This window comes from Manis pentadactyla, chromosome 1 (assembly GCF_030020395.1).
Source record: "Manis pentadactyla isolate mManPen7 chromosome 1, mManPen7.hap1, whole genome shotgun sequence".
Classification (NCBI taxonomy): Eukaryota; Metazoa; Chordata; class Mammalia; order Pholidota; family Manidae; genus Manis; species Manis pentadactyla.
Window position 1 is genome coordinate 220972689 of NC_080019.1, and position 25088 is coordinate 220997776.

Sequence of the window (25088 nt, forward strand, 5' to 3'; positions counted from 1 at the left end):
CACCCAGTGTGGATCATCCTTATCCCTCGCCCACACCCCAACACACAAAATGATTCATGATTGAAAGGCAGCTGTGTGCTGGGAAAGGCACTGAACTTAGACAAGTTTCTAGGCTTGGCTTGGTTACTGCCTAGCTGGGTGACCCAGGGCCAGACACCTAACCTCTCTGAGCCCTTTGGATACACATTTGTAAAACCAGCCTAAATTACCTACTTCACAGAGTTGTGAGGATTTAATGAAATGGTGAATATAAAGCACTTTTCAAAAATGCTACATGTTGAAATCTTTCTTGAATGTAAATGAGCTATTTTTTTCTGGATACATCTTCCCTGGCAAAGGAAGCAAAATAAAAAATGAACAAGTGGGACTATATCAAACTAAAAGCCTTCTGTACAGAAAATGACACTATCAACAGAATAAAAAGGTAGCCTACAATATCAGAGAATATATTCATGAATGATTTATCTGACAAAAGGTTAGCATCCAAAATATACAAAGAACTCATATGCCTCAGCACCAAAAACACAAAAAACTCAATTAAAAAAACTAAAAATAGAAATACCATATGACCCCATAATTCTACTTAAAGGAATTGACCCAAAGAAAACAAAATCTCTTATTCAAAAAGATATATGCACCCCTATGTTTATTGCCACACTATTTGCAACAGCCAAATATGGAAGCAACCTAAGTGTCCACCAACAAATGAATGGATAATGAAGATTATTATCCATACACACAATGGAGTATTATTCCATCATAAAAAAGAAAGAAACCCTGCTATTTGTGACAACATATATAGACTGAGAGGGTATTATGCTAAGTGAAATAAGCCAGGAAGAGAAAGACAAATATATGATTTAACTTATTTGTGGAATCTATAAACAAAACAAAGCAAAACAAACAAAATAGCAGTAGACTCACAGACACTGAGACATGGCTATGGTTACCATGGGGGAGGCGATGGGGTGGGTGGGTGGATAGTGTGTGTGACGGGGATAGAGGGGAACAAAAATTCTCAATCATAGTATAAGTTGGACATGGGGATGGTAGCACAGCATGGAGAATATAGGCAATGACTCTGTAACATCTTACTATGTAGACAGACAGTAACTACTTTAGTTAGGGGAGGATTTAATAATATGGGTAACTGTTGAACCACTGTGCTGTATACTTGAAACCAACATAAGATTGCGTATCAATTATACTTCAATTAAAAAAATGCTACATGTTGTAGACATTCCATAAATTATACCAATTACCCAAATCTCTAGTTGTACATTATATTAGTATAGTGGTTAATAGAGGAATACATTTCTGAGAAAAAGGGAAGTTCAGACAAGTTAGTTCACTTCTATTGATCTTGGTTTCTTCATTTATAAAAGAGGGTGGGACAAGATGATTTTTAAACTTCCAGAGTTGCTAAAATCCTAAAATTCTATGATTCTATTAAATATACATTGAAATAATGAACATTCACCACTTATGACTGATACACATGCAGACATATGTAATTTTACTATTATCTATCACAGGGATGTTCATAGACCTCACCCATTCTCATAGTCCCTTAAAGAGAATGCACAATTTCCAGTATAATTTCTCTCTTCATTCCTCCCTCTCTGAAATTCACTCCTGACCTTCCCAGCCAAGAGACCTGGGGATGCAGTAAAGTGCAGGGAAGGATGGACCCCAGGGGTACAGGTGGAGGTGTAGCAGTTTGTGAGAGGTTCAGTGAATGACCACAGTGGAGCCATGGGCAAGAGGGAATGCTGGTATTGCAGAGGGCAGGGAGGGGGTGGACAGTAGGCAAATGAGAGCATCAAGGCGTTTCAACCATGTACAATGAAAAGGAAAGGGGATCTAGTAAATGTTGAAAGGTTTGAATTGTACTTGTACTGTCTTATGAATTCAGGTAAAGGATGGACCCCTTCCTTTGAACTTCAAACAAGTATATGTAACTTCATGCTCTAGTGTCTTAGTCCATTTGAGCTGCTATAACCAAATACAGAATTCGGTTGCTTATAGACAGCATCAGTTGCTTAACTGGGTTGCTTATAAAGGACAACACTTCTTACAGTTCTGGAGGCAGGAAGTCCAAGATCAAGGTGCCAGCATGATTGGCTTTTTGGTGAGAGCTCTTGTCCTGGTTCTTTGCTGGCACCATCTCACTGTATCATCACATGGTGAAAGGTGTGAGGGATCTCTGTGGGGTCTGATTTAGAAGAGCACTAATCCCATTCAAAAGGGCTCCGTCCTCATGACCTCATCACCTCCCAGAAGCCCCATCTCCTAATACTATCACACTGGGGTTAGAATTTCAACATTGGAATTTGGAGGAGACACAGTCATTTAGACCAAAGCATCTACTTTGCCACTTGGACATCTAATAAGCACATTAGCATCACCTGTCCAAGACCGAATTCCTAATCTTTCCCCTAAACCAGTTTTTCTCACCATCTTTTCTTTCTCATTGGGGGCAACTTGATCCTTTAAATTGCTCAGGTCAGAGTCTTAGAGTTCATCTTATTTAATATTTCTCCCACACTAATATCACATGATCAGAAATTCAGTCAATGTTAACTGTCAAATACCAATCTGGTTATTTCTCAGAATAATCAGAATCTGATTTTCTCACCACCTCCACTGCTGCCACCTTTGTCCAAACCACCATTATCTCCTGCCTGGAATACTGAAATCACCTCTTAGCTGGTCTCTGTGCCACTGTCCTGACCCACCAGCTATAGTGATAGGGTTAACATATAAAGCAGGTCATGTCATTTCACTGCTCAAAACCCTTCAATAGCTCTCTACCCCACCAAAATGTAATGGTTAATTTTATATGTCAACTTGACTGGGCCACAGAATGCCCAGATATTTAGTCAAACATAATTCTGGGTAATTCTCTGAGGGCACTTCTGGATGGGTGTAACATTTCTGGACAGGGCAATACAGATCTCCTTCCCTAGAGTGGGTGGGCCTCATCCAATCAGTTGAAGGCCTAAATAGAACCAAAGGGCTGAAAAAGGCCTAAATAGAACACTCCCCTGAAAAGATGGAATTTTCCTGTCTGACTGCCTTCCAACTGGGTGAGACGTTTTTTTTTCCTGCCTATGGCCCCAAACTGAAATACTGGCTTTTCAGTTCATGGGTTTTAGCCTATATAAGGCCCTCTATATTCATGCCCCACCAGCACCTGCTCATTCCTTTAGACCAGGGGTCAGCAAACTAAGGCCTGTTGTCTGTGGCAGCTTCAAATCACAATAGCAGAGCTGACTGGTTGTTATGGAGACTGTAAGTCAAAGCTGGAAATCTTTTACTATTTGATCCTTTATTGAAAAAATTTGCTGATCCCTGCTCTGGTCTCTTACTGGCTTCCTCCTAGTTCTAAAAAGGCCCAGGACTCTAACCTTAGGACCTTTGCACTTGCTGTTCTCTCTGTGTGGAATGCTCTCTCCTCATCTCTTTCAGGTTTTTGGTCAAAAGTCATCATCCCAAAGAGGTCCTCCCCACCCACTACTCTTAAGCCCTCTTCAGCTGTGTTTCGCTCCATATCACTTAACATCGTCTAACTTTTGCGTTCTATTTATTGTGGTTACCATCTGTCTTTTCCCACTCAATGTTAACTCCACAACAGTGTGCTTTTTGCTTGGTTTGTTCTCTGTTGGCATGAATAGTGATTAGCTCACTAGATGCTTAACAGAAATATTGAATGAATGAATGCAATCCATCTTCATCGATTTCTAGGCTGTTGAACTGAGCTTCCTGAATAAGATACCATAGGCTGAATCACGTGGGTCACAGATTCAGTGGGGTCTCACATGCTTATTTAGCTCATGTGAGTGTAGATCAGCACAGAGTCACACTGAATGAAGTAGCAGTCTGAACAAAAATATAATAGAAATATATTCCATTTCTTCAGAGAACACAAGAAGGTGGAGTGTATGCTCTAGGCATTACACAAATTTTCTTTTAATCTTTTCTTTGACCCTTCTCCTGCTCTCATAAGCATGTGGTATCCTTTGCTTACTCCCTTGACTCTCTGACTTTCCCTGAAATGACTACATTTGGTTTCCCTGGTCTTACTATCTTCTGATCCTCTTCTATTTGTCCAGACCATCTCAACCCTAATCCTTTAATTCCATTTAGCAAATAGGACAGGAAAGAATGAGAAAGAATGAAAAACCTCAAGCACAGAGATTGTGGACCAAAATAAGTGCTCATGAGGAATAGGCATTTATTTGTGTCCTTTATTAAACAGCTTGTGAGAGTCTGCTGGGCACACAGGAGCTTTGTGGGGATGTGGAGACCTTTCTCTGAGGTCCTTATTTAACTCTTTGTGGACTATAAAAAACCAACCTATTTATGTACCTCTTTCCTGAATATAGTACCACACCCCTATATATAGATACAGATATATATATATATCTGTATCTAATATAGATGGCATACATCATCTTACCTATATACCGACACCTTTAATCTTAGGAATTCTATATATCCCCAAATATTTATCAGATTGTGTGATGAATCAATATCAGTGGAAAATAAATTCCAACTTCCCATGCGTTTTATTTAGTCCTTGTTGATTCATGTGGTAAGAAATGTAACTCAAACTGCTTTAAGCCAGAAGGAAGTTGGCTGGCTTCCATGACTAAAATGTCCGTAGGATGACTTCAGGCGCAGTGTGACTCAGAGCTCAAACTGAGTCAAATAAGCCCCTGCTTGCCTCAGAATCCCAGCAGGGAGACTGTCCAAATTCTGTGGTAGCAAAAGCTGTAGGTGCCCCGGCCCTAGTCCCCGAGGGTCTTATTTCAGTGCAGCAGGCCTGACTTCCAAATCCTGGCGTCTCTACCTCTGCCCGAGGGCAACCCCCGTGGCTGAAGAGCCACTGTGCTGCTGCTCAGGCCAGGCCAGAAGCGGGGACCAGCGGTTGTCTACGGATGGCTGATGGGGGCGGTGGGCACCATCTGGTGGGCGAACTGAGGCTTCCACTCTGCACTCTTCCCAGAGTGCCCGGCAGGATGGAGCTCCAATTTCCCTCAGTTATAACCTACTTGATAACATTAAGCACTATTTTCTGGGATCACTTCTCAAATACACCATTTACACTCAAATCTGCTCTGGATCTGCTTCGGGAGGATTCCTTCTGGAACACATCACCAACCTTATCCTGACTGAACAAGTTGGGCCCCTCCCCAGCCCTGCCCAGTCCCCGGGCACAGGAGGACTGGTGTGCTCACCGAGTACATTTGGATTACATTCGCTACCTTCAGGGCCAAGTCCAGCCACAGCAAAAGCAGGTGGTCCGACGGCGGGCTGAAGGGGGCTCCTAAAGGATATCTAAGTAGCCCAGAAAACAAAACCAGGAATGACCACTGGTGCCTATGTCTGCTTATCCACCAGGCGAGAACATTTGCATGCCCATATTTTAGGCCTAGGTGTCATGTCTAAATGCCAGACTGACTTTCTTTAGTGCAGATAAACTAGACTAGAGGGCAGAAAACTAAGGCCTGGGGCCAAGTCCAGCTGCTTACTGTTCTTTTTATAAATAATGTTTTATAGGAACCCAGTCATCCTCCTGACTTTAGGTATTGTTTCGGTTGTTTTCATACTGTAGCAGCAGGGCTGGGTAGTGGCAACAGAGATCTTATAGCTCACAAAGCCCAAGATATTTATTATCTGGCTTGCCAAGGTCTGAATGTTTGTGTGCCCCCAGTTCATATGTTGAAATCCTAATCCCCTCTGAGAGTGCTCCCCAGCCCCTTCTGCCAGCTGAGGACTCCAAGGAGTCGTCTGCTACCCACAGAGAGCCCTCTCCCGACCAAGCCGGCAACCTGCTCTTGGACATCCTGCATCCAGAAGTGTGAGAATTAAATTTCCATTGCTTACGAGCCACCCAGTGTGTGGTGTTTTGCTATGGCAAGCCCAGCCAAGACACGACTCTGCAGAAAAAAAATTCTCAACCCTTGAGCTACACAGTAAATGGTTTAATTTTCTGAAGTTGTCTTCTTGGTGCCAAGACAGCATATTGACAGTTGTCATTCGTAACGCTTCCCTTTCCTCTTTTGTTCTTTCGTAGTGACCTCAATCTGAGGACCAGCGCCTGAACAAATGGCGATTAATTTAGCAGATTCAACTCATCATACTTCCTTAAGCAGGGACTATGCATTATATCACACAACCCTCCAGTGAATCTTTTCAGTGACTCAGCATCCGTGGTACTACTAATGGAATATACCAATATAAGATGCAAACTGACCTCTAATAAACATAGTTGTCATAAGTATGATTAATTCGGTGAGCTCCCCCATATTCAGCCAGAGAGAATGAGTTACTGAAAGGCAAATGTCGGTGGGTTGTGAACCTAAGGTGACAGCCTCAGGTGTGCAAATATTATCTTTATTTCTATTAAACGTTCTGATTTTATGCCTTAAGAATTCCCTAAAGAGAAAAATTAACCTAGCCCTTTTCAGGATTTTCTTGGTCCAATCCAGAGATTTTTATTTAAGTTACATGTGGGTTGAAACTCAGGGTCGTTCAGAAGATCCCCATACAATCATCTTGATGATCTCTCCTTCCCCCCAGTTCAGTCCTGACTGTAAATGCCCCAGGACTACGCTGTGGTAAGATGCACTGGGGAGTCAAGTCCAAGGGTTATTGTTCTACCTGTCGTGTAATAATTCACCTTTATCTCTGTGGCTCAGTCTCATAAATGAAGGCATCTTTTGATGAAGGCCTTGGGTCCTGAAAAACTGAACTGGGGCTCCATGAAGGACCCTCCCTCTGTTTATTTAATCCCATTATTTTGAGATCCATACAAGGGCCGGTTTCCAGTATAACTGCTTCTCTATGAGCTCCTCTTTCCATCTAGTGGTCATATATGTCAGAGACCACTCAACCACTGAATACTTTATGGCTGTAGATTTATGCCCTCCTCGGTGCTCAGCAGATGGAATATCAGCGATTGATGAACAAGTGAAGCACGGCTGATGTTGGCATCTGAGAGATATAGCCAATTAAATTCATTGGGTAGAAATGACCCTATCATAAGTGTTGCTGGTAACAGAAACCACTGTTTGTCTTGGTACAGGAAATAAAGATGATCAGCTCTTGCTTTCTACAAGTGCATCAGGATAGTCTCTGCCTTTCTGGAGGCAGAATATGCTATGATAGTGATTTGGGCTCTTCCCTTATGTGGAATGGGTGAGAGAGGAGATGGATGGGGGACCTCAGGTTGCAGGGATCATATGAGATGTCCTTTATTAGGGAGTGCTAAGGAGAACTTGCCCACTTCACTCACACGCTCTTAAACAGCAAACGCACAAGATAATTAAAACAACAAAGGACAGGCTGGACTCTAAGCTTGGCAACTTAAGACCAAAAGACATTGAAGAGTGACTTCAAACAGTGGAGTGTACTTGTCATTCCTAATACTGAAATGGGTAAGATCTGCTGAAAACAGAGAAATAGAAAAAAAAAAAAGGAGAAATTTGAAATTATGGACTTGAAGAGCTAGGAAGTTTTAGCTTACCTAGTCCACACTTAGCAAATACATGACATTTGGTCCATTATGTCCCTTTCAACCCTGCAGAGAAGGACCTTGGGATTAATACTCTGACCTCAGTTTTCTCCCTTTTTGCAGTTTCCTGCTCATGCTCTCTGTTGGCTGAACCCAAATGACAGCTAGGAAACATAGCAAGTTGCTGATGTCACACAGAGAGGTCACCTTAGAGGCAGAGATAGGATGGAAAGTAGATACAGAAGGGCAAAAGTGAGACATCTACCACATTATGCTGGGTAATTGACTCTAGTCTAGAAATACAAAGGACCCCCAAATCCCTAGTGTGGTAGAAGGACTGGGTGGGACCATATGATGACCTGTGCATCCCGGGTATGTAAGCAGCTCACACCAGGACAGATACACAGCTCGACTGCATCTCCCTCCTCACTTGGAGAGAAGCAGGTGGCAGTCTGGTGTTACTCTCTTATTAAGCCAATGGTTCATCTTAATAAATCCTTGGTGACCAAGCTTTTACTATTATGCATGAACTAGACCCAAAGTCATATGTAGCTCTGGTGGAAAGCCCTGCTGAACAAGTTACAGGGCCTGCTTGCCTGAGCCAACAGCTCATGAGCTGCAGCCACTCACTTCTCATGGACATCTCATCCCCTGTCAACCCTATCTTCTTGGATATTTCCTCAACACATTTCTACCAAACTATGGTCTTCTTTAGGCTAAGCTGTAGAGCTGTTTTTAAACAGAGGAAACCCTTTTCAGCCTTATGAGAAGGAATGAAATACTGCCACTTAATTTGTTTAACTGTACATTTAAGAAATGAGAACTTATCTTTACGTATGTCTGCACATTACATAATAACAAGTTAAAAATATTAGCTTGAAAAAGTGGCATTTCCACATAAATGTATGTACGCATTGTTTTGAGACATTAAAATGTGGTATTCTGATACAGGTGATCTAAGATTTGTTATGGTTATAGTGGACACATATATTTATGTTTGGATGACGAATTTTAAGAGTGACTGGTGTATACATGGGACTGCTGGCTGTCATCTACCCAATTACATGACAGGAGAATGAAAATGAGGCTAACAAATATTACAAGAAGTACTAGAGATGCACGAAGAAAAGCAAACGAACATCATCTGAGCCCCTGAAATCTGCTACGCCCATGTCAGTATCTTCTATGCCTGTGTCCACCCCTGGACTCCATACTAGATGAGCCAATATATTCTCTTTTTGAGTTAGTTTGAGTCATTTTTCTGCCATTTGTAAGCAAAAGAATCTAATCAATACAATGGTATTAGTAATGTTACTGTATTTAAAATTATTATGAGCTTTTTCTCTCCAAGGTTGAAACATATCTTGGGCTTTTCCCCTTCCTTGGAAACAGGAGTCACAGAACAATTATCCCGATACCTGACACCTGCATTGTGCCTCACCCTCAAGGGAGAATGGTCTCATACATTAGCATACATGGAGCTCAGTACCTGCAGCCAAGCATCATATTGTTTTGAAGGTAACGGTAAAGCCCTAACAAAATCACAGAACCTTCTGGATTTCAGACTCCCCTGTGTTCTTGAGACTTGATTTAGAACATGCTCCTGAGACTATCCCTCTGAGAAAGTATTTCAGCTCAGCAGAACTCAGCTCAACTTTCTGGGATGTGTGGGGAAATATGGGAAAGAGGAAGGCAACATCCCTTTGGTTGGAGAAGCAGAGAAACACTGGGGTGTGGCCTCCTCTGAAAGCTTGGGTGAGTCAGCTCTGAAGAAGACAAGACTCCGGAGTGACCAGCAGAACAGCCCAATCCTGCTGAGACTGACCCTCAGGAGCTGGCCAGCAGTCTGTCATGACCATGGCTGGCCGTCTCCTTAGGCCCTGCTCACATCCACCTCGTGCCTGCTGCCAAAATGCCCTACTTCCTGGGAACTTCTTTGGTCTTTGGCCTGCACTCAGACTTGTTTAATCTTCCTGTTTTAAACCATTGCACATACTAATTGCGTTCTCTCTGGAGTACTAGCAAGGAGGTACGTCATTTCCTTCTTTTCAGTGTGATCAGCCTTTGACTAACCTTCTAAACTGACACTTCATAAAACACGGCCTTGACCTTAAAATCACGAATAAGCCCTTACCTTAAGGGCATTTTCCCCATATAAGATGTGATCTCAGACACGAAGATTTATTTTCTAGGCTGACCTTGGCCTTTCCCTGAGATTCGAAGATTCCTGTAACACACTTCCATCATTTTAGAATGAGAGGGAATCATCTACTGACCTGTGTGCTGGACTCCCAAAACTGGTTTTCCCTTCTTCTGGCTTTTCATAGCAACCATTTCTTACTACACTGTCTTGGCCAGTTTTTTTTTTTTTTTTTTTAAATAATTATTTTTTATTGAAGGGTAGTTGACGCACAGTATTACATTACATTAGTTTCAAGTGTACAACACAGTGGTAGAACATTTATATACATAATTCTAGGTTCCAGCTATCACTCTACCAAGCTGTTACAATATCTTGACTATATTCCTTATGCTATACATTACATCCTGGTTACTTATTTATTTTACCATTGGAAGTCTGTCCTTTTTTTTTTTTTTTTTTTTGTGAGGGCATCTCTCATATTTACTGATCAAATGGTTGTTAACGACAATAAAATTCTGTATAGGGGAGTCAATGCTCAATGCACAATCATTAATCCACCCCAAGCCTAATTTTCGTCAGTCTCCAATCTTCTGAGGCATAACAAACAAGTTCTTACATGGAGAACAAATTCTTACATAATGAATAAGTTACATAGTGAACAGTACAAGGGCAGTCATCACAGAAACTTTCGGTTTTGCTCATGCATTATGAACTCTAAACAGTCAGTTCAAATATGAATACTCATTTGGTTTTTATACTTGATTTATGTGTGGATACTACATTTCTCTCTTTATTATTATTATTTTTAATAAAATGCTGAAGTGGTAGGTAGATACAAGATAAAGGTAGAAAACATAGTTTAGTGTTGTAAGAGAGCAAATGTAGATGATCAGGTGTGTGCCTGTAGACTATGTGTTAATCCAAGCTAGACAAGGGCAATAAAACATCCACGTATGCAGAAGATTTCTCTCAGAACAGGGGGGGTGAGGTTCTAAGCCTCACCTCTGTTGATCCCCAATTTCTCACCTGATGGCCCCCCTGCGACTGTGCCTGTCTTAGGTTGTCCCTCCCTTGAGGAATCTTACCCGTCTCTGGCTAACCAGTCATCTTCCGGGGCCATACAGGGAAATGTGAAGTTGGTAAGTGAGAGAGAAGCCTTATTGTTTGAAAAGGTTAGCTTTTTACTTCTTTGCATATTTATGCCCTGTGGCTTCTATGCCCAGCATTTGTCTTGAGGTATCTTTACCACTTGGAAGAATTATGATACTCGGTAAATTTGATACGAGGCACGAATTCTATTTAAGGGTTGTAATTAGGAAGGAAGAAGAAAAGCTGTAGAAGTAGCAGGCGGAAGAAAACATGGGAAGATTGATTATTTCTTTGACATTATCTTCTTGTAGAGTAACTTCAGCATGTATAGGTTTTAAGCTACTACTTAAATTGCGCACACACATTAACATAATAGGAGTATAGTTACATAACCAAAGCATAGCTGTAATTACCAGCCATCTCCAGTGAAACCAAGAAAACCAGTTAGGCACCTTAGGCATTTGTGAAAACTTATCTATGATATGGTGGATATTGTCCAACTGAACTTGAACAGTCTGAGAGAAATCAGACAAATTAAAACAACCCATTCCTGGGGACTGTTCACATGCCATATGTTCTTTTAACAGTAAATAGTCTGTAGTTGTAAGACTTTGGAGCGCTACAATTTGCACTTCTCCAAATTCTTGGTTGAGTTCCAACAGAATAGATCCAGTCAAATTTGTTGTTTTACTGTATGCACAGGCCAGCTTAGATATCTCCTTCCTCATTCCCATGGCAAGTCCAGGAACGGGTGGGATGAGTGCATCTACAGCTGTAGCAGCGCCTGGATCTTTGTTGGGGTTTTTTGATGATCATCTTCTGGCATGAGTCTTCCAGAGAGTGCTGATGTTGGAAGTTCTTTTTCATATCGTATCTTAGTTCATTTTCGGGGTAGCCCAATTAGGCTTTGATCCTCTGTATAAACACAAACAGACCCTTTGCCTACACTTTTATATGCCCTTTATACCCTTGTGTAGAACTCGTTGGAGGTTACCACACAGGAACTGCCCTTTTTTTTCTTTCTTTGTTTTTGGTATCACTAATCTACACTTACATGACGAATATTATGCTTACTAGGCTCTCCCCTATACCAGGTCTCCCCTATAAACCCCTTTACAGTCATTGTCCATCAGCATAGCAAAATGTTGTAAAATCACTACTTGCCTTCTCTGTGTTGTACAGCCCTCCCTTTTCTCCTACCAACCCATGCATGTTAATCTTAATATCCCCCTACTTCTCCCCCCCTTATCCCTCCCTACCCACCCATCCTCCCCAGTCCCTTTCCCTTTGGTACCTGTTATTCCATTCTTGAGTTCTGTGATTCTGCTGCTGTTTTGTTCCTTCAGTTTTTCCTTTGTTCTTATATTCCACAGATAAGTGAAATCATTTGGTATTTCTCTTTCTCTGCTTGGCTTGTTTCACTGAGCATAATACCCTCCAGCTCCATCCATGTTGCTGCAAATGATTGGATTTGCCCTTTTCTTATGGCTGAGTAGTATTCCATTGTGTATATGTACCACATCTTCTTTATCCATTCATCTATTGATGGACATTTAGGTTGATTCCAATTCTTGGCTATTGTAAATAGTGCTGCAATAAACATAGGGGTGCATCTGTCTTTCTCAAACTTGATTGCTGCGTTCTTAGGGTAAATTCCTAGGAGTGCAATTCCTGGGTCAAATGGTAAGTCTGTTTTGAGCATTTTGATGTACCTCCATACTGCTTTCCACAATGGTTGAACTAACTTACATTCCCACCAGCAGTGTTGGAGGGTTCCCCTTTCTCCACAGCCTCGCCAACATTTGTTGTTGTTTGTCTTTTGGATGGCAGCCATCCTTACTGGTGTGAGGTGATACCTCATTGTAGTTTTAATTTGCATTTCTCTGATAATTAGTGATGTGGAGCATCTTTTCATGTGTCTGTTGGCCATCTGTATTTCTTTTTTGGAGAACTGTCTGTTCAGTTCCTCTGCCCATTTTTTAATTGGGTTATTTGTTTTTTGTTCGTTGAGGCGTGACAGCTCCTTGTATATTCTGGACGTCAAGCCTTTATCGGATGTGTCATTTTCAAATATATTCTCCCATACTGTAGGGATCCTTCTTGTTCTATTGATGGTGTCTTTTGCTGTACAGAAGCTTTTCAGCTTAATATAGTCCCACTTACTCATTTTTGCTGTTGTTTTCCTTGCCCGGGGAGATATGTTCAAGAAGAGGTCACTCATGTTTATGTCTAAGAGGTTTTTGCCTATGTTTTCTTCCAAGAGTTTAATGGTTTCATGGCTTACATTCAGGTCTTTGATCCATTTTGAGTTTACTTTTGTATATGGGGTTAGACAATGGTCCAGTTTCATTCTCCTACATGTAGCTGTCCAGTTTTGCCAGCACCACCTGTTGAAGAGACTGTCATTTCGCCATTGTATGTCCATGGCTCCTTTATCAAATATTAATTGACCATATATGTCTGGGTTAATGTCTGGATTCTCTAGTCTGTTCCATTGGTCTGTGGCTCTGCTCTTGTGCCAGTACCAAATTGTCTTGATTACTATGGCTTTATAGTAGAGCTTGAAGTTGGGGAGTGAGATCCCCCCTACTTTATTCTTCTTTCTCAGGATTGCTTTGGCTATTTGGGGTCTTTTGTGTTTCCATATGAATTTTTGAATTATTTGTTCCAGTTCATTGAAGAATGTTGCTGGTAGTTTCATAGGGATTGCATCAAATCTGTATATTGCTTTGGGCAGGATGGCCATTTTGACGATATTAATTCTTCCTAGCCACGAGCATGGGATGAGTTTCCATCTGTTAGTGTCCCCTTTAATTTCTCTTAAGAGTGACTTGTAGTTTTCAGAGTATAAGTCTTTCACTTCTTTGGTTAGGTTTATTCCTAGGTATTTTATTTTTTTTGATGCAATTGTGAATGGAATTGTTTTCCTGATTTCTCTTTCTGTTGGTTCATTGTTAGTATACAGGAAAGCCACAGATTTCTGTGTGTTGATTTTGTATCCTGCAACTTTGCTGTATTCTGATATCAGTTCTAGTAGTTTTGGGGTGGAGTCTTTAGGGTTTTTTATGTACAGTATCATGTCATCTGCAAATAGTGACAGTTTAACTTCTTCTTTACCAATCTGGATTCCTTGTATTTCTTTATTTTGTCTGATTGCCGTGGCTAGGACCTCCAGTACTATGTGAAATAACAGTGGAGAGAGTGGGCATCCCTGTCTAGTTCCCGATCTCAGAGGAAATGCTTTCAGCTTCTCACTGTTCAATATAATGTTGGCTGTGGGTTTATCATAGATGGCCTTTATTATGTTGAGGTACTTGCCCTCTATTCCCATTTTGCTGAGAGTTTTTAACATGAATGGATGTTGAACTTTGTCAAATGCTTTTTCAGCATCTATGGAGATGATCATGTGGTTTTTGTCTTTCTTTTTGTTGATGTGGTGGATGATGTTGATGGACTTGCGAATGTTGTACCATCCTTGCATCCCTGGGATGAATCCCACTTGGTCATGGTGTATGATCCTTTTAATGTATTTTTGAATTCGGTTTGCTAATATTTTGTTGAGTATTTTTGCATCTACGTTCATCAGGGATATTGGTCTGTAGTTTTCTTTTTTGGTGGGGTCTTTGCCTGGTTTTGGTATTAGGGTGATGTTAGCTTCATAGAATGAGTTTGGGAGTATCTCCTCCTCCTCTATTTTTTGGAAAACTCTAAGGAGAATGGGTATTATGTCTTCCCTGTATGTCTGATAAAATTCCGAGGTAAATCCATCTGGCCCGGGAGTTTTGTTCTTTGGTAGTTTTTTGATTACCGCTTCAATTTCGTTGCTGGTAATTGGTCTGTTTAGATTTTCTGTTTCTTCCTGGGTCAATCTTGGAAGGTTATATTTTTCTAGGAAGTTGTCCATTTCTCCTAGGTTTCCCAGCTTGTTAGCATATAGGTTTTCATAGTATTCTCCAATAATTCTTTGCATTTCTGTGGGGTCCGTCGTGATTTTTCCTTTCTCGTTTCTGATACTGTTGATTTGTGTTGACTCTGTTTTCTTCTTAATAAGTCTGGCTAGAGGCTTATCTATTTTGTTTATTTTCTCGAAGAACCAGCTCTTGGTTTCATTGATTTTTGCTATTGTTTTATTCTTCTCAATTTTATTTATTTCTTCTCTGATCTTTATTATGTCCCTCCTTCTGCTGACCTTAGGCCTCATCTGTTCTTCTTTTTCCAATTTCGATAATTGTGACATTAGACCATTCATTTGGGATTGCTCTTCCTTTTTTAAATATGCTTGGATTGCTATATACTTTCCTCTTAAGACTGCTTTTGCTGCGTCCCACAGAAGTTGGGGCTTAGTGTTGTTGTTGTCATTTGTTTCCATATATTGCTGGATCTCCATTTTGATTTGGTCATTGATCCATTGATTATTTAGGAGCGTGTTGTTAAGCCTCCATGTGTTTGTGAGCCTCTTTGCTTTCTTTGTACAGTTTATTTCTAGTTTTATGCCTTTGTGGTCTGAAAAGTTGGTTGGTAGGATTTCAATCTTTTGGAATTTTCTGAGGCTCTTTTTGTGGCCTAGTATGTGGTCTATTCTGGAGAATGTTCCATGTGCACTTGAGAAGAATGTATATCCCGCTGCTTTTGGATGTAGAGTTCTGTAGATGTCTATTAGGTCCATCTGCTCTACTGTGTTGTTCAGTGCTTCCGTGTCCTTACTTATTTTCTGCCCGGTGGATCTATCCTTTGGGGTGAGTGGTGTGTTGAAGTCTCCTAGAATGAATGCATTGCAGTCTATATCCCCCTTTAGTTCTGTTAGTATTTGTTTCACATATGCTGGTCCTCCTGTGTTGGGTGCATATATATTTAGAATGGTTATATCCCCTTGTTGGACTGAGCTCTTTATCATTATGTAGTGTCCTTCTTTATCTCTTGTTACTTTCTTTGTTTTGAAGTCTATTTTGTCTGATATTAGTACTGCAACCCCTGCTTTCTTCTCACTGTTGTTTGCTTGAAATATGTTTTTCCATCCCTTGACTTTTAGTCTGTACATGTCTTTGGGTTTGAGGTGAGTTTCTTGTAAGCAGCATATAGATGGGTCTTGCTTTTTTATCCATTCTGTTACTCTGTGTCTTTTGATTGGTGCATTCAACCCATTAACATTTAGGGTGACTATTGAAAGATATGTACTTATTGCCATTGCAGGCTTTAAATTCGTGGTCACCAAAGGTTCAAGGTTAGCCTCTTTAGTATCTTACTGCCTAACTTAGCTTGCTTCTTGAGCTGTTATATACGCTGTCTGGAGATTCTTTTCTTCTCTCCCTTCTTGTTCCTCCTCCTCGATTCTTCATATGTTGGGTGTTTTGTGCTGTGCTCTTTCTAGGAGTGCTCCCATCTAGAGCAGTCCCTGTAAGATGTTCTGTAGAGGTGGTTTGTGGAAAGCAAATTCCCTCACCTTTTGTTTGTCTGGGAATTGTTTAATCCCACCGTCATATTTGAATGATAGTCGTGCTGGATACAGTATCCTTGGTTCAAGGCCCTTCTGTTTCATTGTATTAAATATATCATGCCATTCTCTTCTGGCATGTAAAGTTTCTGTTGAGAAATCTGACGTTAGCCTGATGGGTTTCCCTTCATAGGTGACCTTTTTCTCTCTAGCTGCCTTTAACACTCTTTCCTTGTCCTTGATCTTTGCCATTTTAATTATTATGTGTCTTGGTGTTGCCCTTCTTGGATCCTTTCTGTTGGGGGTTCTGTGTATTTCCGTGGTCTGTTCGATTACTTCCTCCCCCAGTGTGGGGAAGTTTTCAGCAATTATTTCTTCTAAGATACTTTCCATCTCTTTTCCTCTCTCTTCTTCTTCTGGGACCCCTATAATATGGATATTGTTCCTTTTGGATTGGTCACACAGTTCTCTTAATATTGTTTCATTCCTGGAGATCCTTTTGTCTCTCTCTATGTCAGCTTCTATGCGTTCCTGTTCTCTGATTTCAATTCCATCAATGGCCTCTTGCATTCTATCCATTCTGCTTATAAACCCTTCCAGAGTTTGTTTCATTTCTGCGATCTCCTTTCTGGCATCTGTGATCTCCTTCCGGACTTCATCCCATTTCTCTTGCGTATTTCTCTGCATCTCTGTCAGCATGTTTATGATTCTTATTTTGAATTCTTTTTCAGGAAGACTGGTTAGGTCTGTCTCCTTCTCTGGTGTTGTCTCTGTGATCTTTGTCTGCCTGTAGCTTTGCCTTTTCATGGTGATAGGAATAGTCTGCAGAACTGGGACGAGTGACGGCTGGAAGGACTTCCTTTCTTGTTGGTTTGTGGCCGTCCTCTCCCCCTTCGCGAGGCGCTGGGTTCTCTCAGGTGCGGATGTGGTCTGGATATTGTCCTGTGTCCTATGGTGTTTATTCTAGGAAGGGTTGTCTTTGTTATATTTTCATAGATATATGTTGTTTTGGGAGGAGATTTCTGCTGCTCTACTCATGCCGCCATCTTCCGCCCCTCGGCTTTAACAGCAAATTTCTTTGAAGACATGGCTTATTGATTCCAGAGTATTACAGACCTATGACGGTGGCGGGGTTTGGTTTCAGGCTTTTATTTGTTTTGTTACTGTCCAGGGTAGGGTCACTGGTGCAGTAGTACTTGGCTGTCCAGTTTTTACACAGCAAATATTTATTTCTCACAGTTCTTAAGGTTGGAAACCAAGGTCAAGGTGGGGGCAGGTGTGGAGTTTGGGAGCCTGTCCCTGGTTTGTAGATGGGGGTCTTATTGTACCTCAGATGGTGGAAAGCAGTGACAGATGCTGTATCTCTTCCTCTTTTTGTGAGGACATTAATCCCATCATGAGGCCCCACCCTCACGACCCAATATAACCCTAATTGCCTTCAAAAGACTCTACATCCAAATATCATCACACTGGGGGTCAAGACTGTCAACATATGAATGTGGCGGGGTGGGGGCATAACATTCACCCCACAACACAGTCCCCTCCTAACTCCCTATTCTGGGGCACTGTCATATCTCACCTAGGTGATCATAACCTCTTCACCAGTCTAACTGCTGCTGTTCTTGTGCTACTGCCTCTGTCATGTGTTTTCAACAAAGCAACCAGAGTGATTTTGTAAAAAGAAAATCAGACCATGTCATTCTTCTGCTCAATACCCTCTCATGACTAGTTTTTTCCTTTATATGCTCTCCATTGTCTGAATTATTTTTTCCAAGGACATATTCCTAATATGGAATGGCAAAGGAAAAAAAATGGTACATTAAATAAATGAATGGGAAAAATCCTGGTGCATAGTAAGTATTCAAGAAATATTTGCTGAATAAATGAGTTTTAAATGAGTGGAGAACTGAATGTTCAAATGAACAAATGGATCCGTGAGTTTCCAGTCTGTTTGCTGTTTTGTGTGGAAGCAAGGAGTGGTTTGTGAAGCTCTAGGGCTAACAGCATGTCCTAAGAGGGAATATATATGTCTTGCAATCTAAGCCACTAAGGTTATATTTTTCATCATTATCAGTTCTCATAAGCTTAGTACTGGAAAACCTGTTAAAAAGACAATTAGTTGCAATAAAAGTACTTTTACCTAATGCATTATTCTTTGATTTACATCAGGTTTTGGTAAAAATACATCAGAGAAGAGCTTAAAATAATATTTGGTTACATCCACATTTTGTTCCAGGCTTACGGGGACAGTGGGCCATGAATATTTGTTCATATTAAACCCACTTGTCTAGGTATAAGCTGTTTTGCTAGGCTTAATATATTAAATGTTTTGTAGAATGTGCATTTTAAACCTCCTTAGAGTTTTGCAAAAATTCATTGTTCAATGGCCCCTTTGCAGAGAAGCAAAACAAAACACATGCAATCTGTGTCCTTGTAGAGAAATGAGATTTTCTTTACTTTTGCTTTAAAATGCTATTTTTATAATAATAATGTAAATTTGAGATTAGTGCCTAAATTGCTAATAATTGCTTCCAACATCCCCTTATAACATTTTAGTACTTATCCCATGTGGCTTCACAAAATAACATATTTATCATCATCAATATAAATCTCATTAAACGTACACATTAGGCTCCCATCTGTCCTGTTCTGGTACTGTTTCCAAAGGATTTTGGAAAAAGAGAACCAGTAATGTAAGTCTGGGAAGACCTTTAAAACTCAATATCATGATTTATTTTAATTCCCACAAGATTTTAGTCTCTTAAATATTAAGAGTCCACTCACCCTCGTCTGCAGCTTTATTGAGATATAACTGACACATAACACTGTGCAAATTTGGTGTCTAGTGCAATGATCTGATAATTAAGTATCTAGAACTTCCCCCCATGTTTATAGAAAGTTTTCAGTTTCTAATCCGTTGATTTGCTATTTTATTTTCAAAAAAGTATTTGATTGTATTCCACATTTCACTCTTTTAGGCTAGAGTCACCGATGTCACATGAGTTTCCTTTGGCTTTAATGGAAGTCATTAAATTTACTGAACTGAATTCCATTTAAAATAAACACTGAAATATAGTATTAACTACCTAAGAGGAAACATCCTACTACAATATGTGAACCCCGCTCAATATTTTCTTATCATACCAGAAAGTGTGAATTAAATTATAATATAATGAGAAGCCAGCAGTTTTTTGCGATTCCAAATGTGGCAAATCTTCACCAGTGCTTAAAAATTTTCAGTGACTCTGAAAAACAGCACAAAGGTTTGAGCCTTGAAGCTTCTTTCCAACAACCAAAGAGGACCCAAAATAAGCAAGCATAGCTAAACACTTCATCCTGGAAGCCGCTTATTGAATTAATAAGACAAGTCAATTAATGGAATGCTCTGTTGCTTTAGGATAAAGCATGCAAATGGGAAGTGTGGAGCTGTTTACTGTACTGGGATCAGGCAACCAGGACGACTCTGAACAGAACATCCTCCTCTCTCTAAGTCTTAGAGACGAGCGTGACGCAGCTTCTGCCAGGGACTGAAATGTGTTCTCCCAAAATTCGTTTGCTGAAGGACTAACCCTCAGTGTGACTGCACTTGGAGACAGGGCCTATAGGACTAATTAAGTGTATATGAGGTCATAAGAGTGGGGCTCTGACCCGAGAGGATTAGCGTCTTACAACAACAGAGAACTCTCTTCGCCCTGGGAGGACACAGTGAGGAGGTGGCTGTCTACAACCTAGGAGATGGGCTCTCGCCAGCAGTCAGATCAGCAGCACCTTCATCTTGGACTTCCAGTCTCCTGGACTGTGTTAGAGCCCCTTGGTCCGTGTTGTTTTGTCCTGGCAGCCACAGATGACCGAAACAGCTTCCCAGGTCATTCTGTAGTGCTCCGGAAGCTGGGGAGGAGACCAGCTGGGGACTCCCCTCACCGCACCCAGCTTCCTGGCATGCAGCTGGAGTGCATTTCCCAGCCTCCCTTGCAGTTGGGTGGGTCCATGACCCAGAGTTCTGCTTAACAGATGTGGACTGTTGTATTTTACATCATTTCAGTAACTGTCCCTTAACACTCCAGAACTGGTCCCCTGTGCCTGCTCTCTCTTCTCTACCTGCTAGCAGGAACCAGCTCAAATGGAAGTTTCTATGAGCCCAGAAATGGCAGAACCTCTCAGGAAACTTTAGCCCCTAGTCAATGGATCCCTGGTTTAGGGATAAAATTCAAGGAGTCCATGAGCCTGGTTATAAAATATCTCTATGTTCATGGAACTCTAACATAAATGTAGTATTTCCTTCTACTTTGAAAGTAGGCAAATAACCACAATAATCTAAAATCACCAATGGCTTTATAACCTAGGAAAATCACAAATCACAACAACTGCATTACAGTTGTTGCAGATACTTCAAAAACTTTACACTTAATGCTGCCTCAAAATTATGATGGTTATTAAACCTGCTGCTAGATTGGGTTGTTCAATGCTTTAACAAAGAGGTACATATATTACTATATCACATTTGAAAATATTTTGATTTCTGAATGTTAATATAATTTTCTTTCAATCCTAGGTATTTTACTTTATACATTTTGAAACTATTCTTCTGAAAAAGAGTTGACAGACTTCACCAGACTGTCTAAGGCACAGAGGGTCTAAGGCACGAAATGGTTAAAAATCTCAGTGCCATGTGGAAGTCTGTGACATGAGGGGGAAATAAACATTTGTTGGGTTTAGCCACTGAGACTTCAAAGTTGTTTGCTAAAATTTTTAGTCTTTGCAAATAAACTGGTCTACACCCTCCAAGCCATAGATCGGCAAAGGTTTTTTGCAAAGCATCAGATTGTGAATATTTTGGGCTTTGCAGGCTGCACAGTCCCCACTGCAATTATTCAGCTCTGCCACTGCAGTGTGAAAGCAACCACAGACTGTACATAAATTCACAAGCATGGGTGGGTTCCAATAAAACTGTTTTTATAGACACAGCAATCTGAATCTCTTATACTTTTGATACGTCACTAGTATTATTCTTCAAAAATTTTTTCAGCCATTTAAGCAAGTAAAAACCATGCTTAGCTCATAGCCCTACAAAATCAGGCAGTAGGCTGTAGTTTGCTAACTCCCCATCTAAGACATGGGGCAGGTGGTACTTTCGGGAGGGGTTAGGGAGTGTGACTGTGTTAACATTGAACTTGCCAGATGACTCAATTCAACAACGTACACCTTATTGGAGACATCACTGATGGGCAAACATTTCTGTACTGTCTACTCTTTGTAAATCTAAATATCATCTTAATCCATATATGCTCTTAATGTTTAGATAAGTGATTCTCTACCCTGGCTGTGCTTTAAAATAATATAGATTGCACTAAAAAAAATGATACTAGGCCTGGGCCTCACACTGGATCTATGAAATCCAAATCTCTGGGCCCTGGGACTACACACTGGCCTTTCCTGGATGATCTCAGGGACAGGGAGGGAGAGAAGCTGAAAATGAACAGCGCCGTGCGTCCCACAAAGCCTGGCATGAGCGACAATCAAGATTTTTCCTTTGGGTTTTGGTCTTCACTTTACTTCATTTCTATTTGGTTGAAAATAGCCCACATTATTTTGGTTAAGTACATATAGAACACCTTCTCTTCCTAACATACACCACATCAGCGGGCCAGTTTTGGTGCCAAATATGAGTGACTGGAATGTAGTCTCTTGTCCAGAGTTTGAAAACTGGTGGTTTAGGAGTGGTTTTAGCTATCTGTCTCTTTTTCATTTTTTTTCTGGCTTTTCCTCTCTCTCTCTCTTTTTTTTTTTCCTGTCACCCTCTCTGCCTCCATCCCTCTTTCCTTCCCTCATTTCCTCTCTGCTTGTCTTCTGACATATATTTATTGAGCATCTGCTGTTACCTACTAGATGCTTTTCTGGATGCCCTGAGATTTGCTTTGCTTTGCCTAAGCATTGTCCTCAAGTTTTTCAATTATTTCCCAACATTTAAAAATAGGGAGATTTCACTGCTGCCTTAGAGGAGATGGAGAGGCTGGACATCTCCACTGGTGACAGTCACAGCTGAATAATGAGGTCTCTTTATATTGAGAGGGCAGGTTCTTTCTGCCTAACTACTTTCTCACTGCTTCCAAGATTTTCACACACACGTATGTCTCTCGTGCAACTTCAAGTTTTCACCTTGCAGAGATTTGAGCTGTGGCCTCCTGCTTGAGACACTTTTTAAGAAAAATACTCTATAATCTGTACCTTTTCTCTCTTGCCTGCAACTAAATGCCAAATTCTTGAGTGAAATCAAGATATTCTGGTATTGTCTATGTCAGAGGCCTGTGAACTGTTGCTTGTTTTTGTAAATAAATTATATTGGAATACAGCTCTGTCCAACTGTTTTTGTATTGTCTATACCTTCTTTCATGCCATGATGGCAGAGTTCAGTAATTGCCTGCAAAGTCTAAAGTAATTACTTTCTGGCCCTTTTTTACACAGACGTTTGCTAACCCATGATCTAGCTATTTGATATAAGCAACTTGTATATTCAGACCTCCATTAAACTCTGGCTGATTTCATTTTTAGCTATTCATTTAGATGTTTTATACTGTGGCATCCACTTACTTACACGTACCCCATTAAGCAACCCAGAGGTCCCTGTCTATGTATTAGGCGAGAGCAGCTTCAGTAATAGGGGACCAATGTGAGAGATGTGACTAGCATCTGTTGTTTTTCTTCTACTGAAGCACCCTTGCCTTCATATTAATTTGAGTCAGTCATTTTTTTTAGCCAATTGTTTCTTTAAAGAGTCATTAAGAGTATCATTTTAATTCATCGTATTAGGCAAATGTAACTTTGCTGGAACAATGCATGTGTGATTTTTCAGCAAATTCTTTCTTGCCCCCAACCCCATGCATCATACCATATAATAGGCACGGTGAAGGAGGCAAACAGCTAATGATTGAAGAGCATGAAACCATTTTCAACACTATGATTGAAGCCAATCTACCTGAGATATGCTTAACATATTATGCTTATTTTATGTCTCCAGTCAGCAGGAAAAAGATCCAGTTTACTGGGTTAGGGCAAAATGCTTGACTGTGGTAAGATACCTATCACAGGGCTTACTCCTCTCCCAGGAAAAGCTAGTCTGATCTGAATTGTTTTTCTTTAAAGTCTCTTCTTTTATCTCCACCTTCACCTTACCTCTGCTCAACCGGGAAGGATTTGTTGAAATAAGATTTGTTCTTTGTAAAGTGCTCATGGTGCACCAGCTCTCAGATTTTCTCCCTCTTGGTGAATGGCCTTTTTGATAAACTTCATGGACTGTGATTCTAATCAAGAGAGAACATAACATGCTTTAATCTACTATGTGGGCACACCATGAGAATGTTCCGTGGGAAGGGCTCACAGTGTTGATTCACTCCCACATTTGTGTTTTCAAGTATCTAGAAGATGCCGGAGATTATTTTCAAGATTGTGATGGGAATAATAATAAGGATAATATGGCATAGCTTCATTAAGACACAATAATAAGAGCCCTGAAAATCAGAAGGCCTGATACCTCATCACAGCTCAACCTTCAAGAAGCCCTGTGACCCTGGCAGAGTTGCTTCATTTGTCTGGGGTGTGTCTTCTACTGTTCCACAGGGACACCGCCATGTTCTGGCAGAGAGCTCCCCTCCAACCTCACTGTGACTGTGGGTGAGTCCAGCGATATGAGAGAGTGCTAACACTCTAAATGAAACAGTCTACAGAGGAAAGGAGTTTTTGGTCTGCTGCTCAGAAAGGAAGCCTTTGGCACTGCTGGTGAAATTCCTTTCTGTGCATCTGGAAAAGTTCCTGGCAAGAGGAGTTTCAGTTGATTGAAGATGGGTCAAGGTGAACTTCAGTAAAGATAATACAGTACACGCAAAGCACTAAAACACCTCAAATGTGTTCACTTCCATTAAGTCATAAGGATATTAAAAAATCACTAGTCAGTTTCAAGGATGCTGGTGAAACACCTTAATATCCTGAAAGCTGATAAACCAAGAGAATCTACTGTTTGTCATGACTTCTTGTAAACTCAGTGCCTTTGGGTAACAAGGAGGTATCTCTTTAGAGAAGGTACCTCTTTAGAGATGTACTCAGTTGATTAACAAATAAAGGATGATAAGGGTAAAAATATCACTATTTGTAACTGCTAAGAAATTAATGGAGCTGAATGGTCATCATTAATAACTGATAATGAATCACTGATGATCAATGACTTCACAAGAAAGTGTGTGAATCTGATCTAACCTTCTTGATCTAACTAATTTACGGGAAATTCAAGAGACAAAGGGCATTTTAAACAAAACCATGGAGATATAATCCCAAAACAAAGCACTGGGAAAATTCTACAGGACAGAGACAATCCACTTCCTCAAAAATTTTTTTTGTGAAGGTAAAACTATCAATTAAAAGAGACTTAGGAAACTTATCAATCAATTGTCATGTGTGGAACTTATTTGGATCTTAACTCAAACAAATTATTGAAAATTATAAGACAGAAGAGCACAAATATCACTGACATGATATTTGATGATATTAAGGACTCACTGTTAATTATTTTTGCTAATCACATGTGATTATGATTTTTAAAAGATGCTTTGTCTTTTACAGCCTGATATCTCTGCTAAAGTGATGATTTCTTTAAAAATAGTCTAGTGAGTCTGTAGATGTAATAAGACAGATTGTGTACTAACATCTGCCAAAGCTGGGTGATGGGCACACAAAGCTTCAGACTATTCAGTCTACTTTTGTTTGTACATGAAATTTTCTCTAATGAAAAGTTAAAAAAGTAAAAGAGCTCCAGCATGCAATAAGTCATGGACCTAGGAGTCTGCTTGCAGGGGTTCTGGGTTCTGGCCTTAGAGCTGGTGGTTCTAAGGGCAGATGGGGTAGGGGAGCTCCTA

General features: G+C 40.5%; 1 protein-coding gene across 1 annotated transcript in view; it reads left to right on the forward strand.

Moving 5' to 3' along the window:
• TAFA4 (TAFA chemokine like family member 4) overlaps window positions 1-24826 on the forward strand; it is a 337579-nt gene extending 312753 nt beyond the window's left edge. Inside the window, exon 7 of the transcript XR_008999278.1 lies at window positions 24815-24826. The gene's annotated coding sequence lies outside the window, so the exon portion shown is untranslated. The remainder of the gene's footprint in view (window positions 1-24814) is intronic.
• The last annotated feature ends 262 nt before the right edge of the window (window positions 24827-25088 follow it).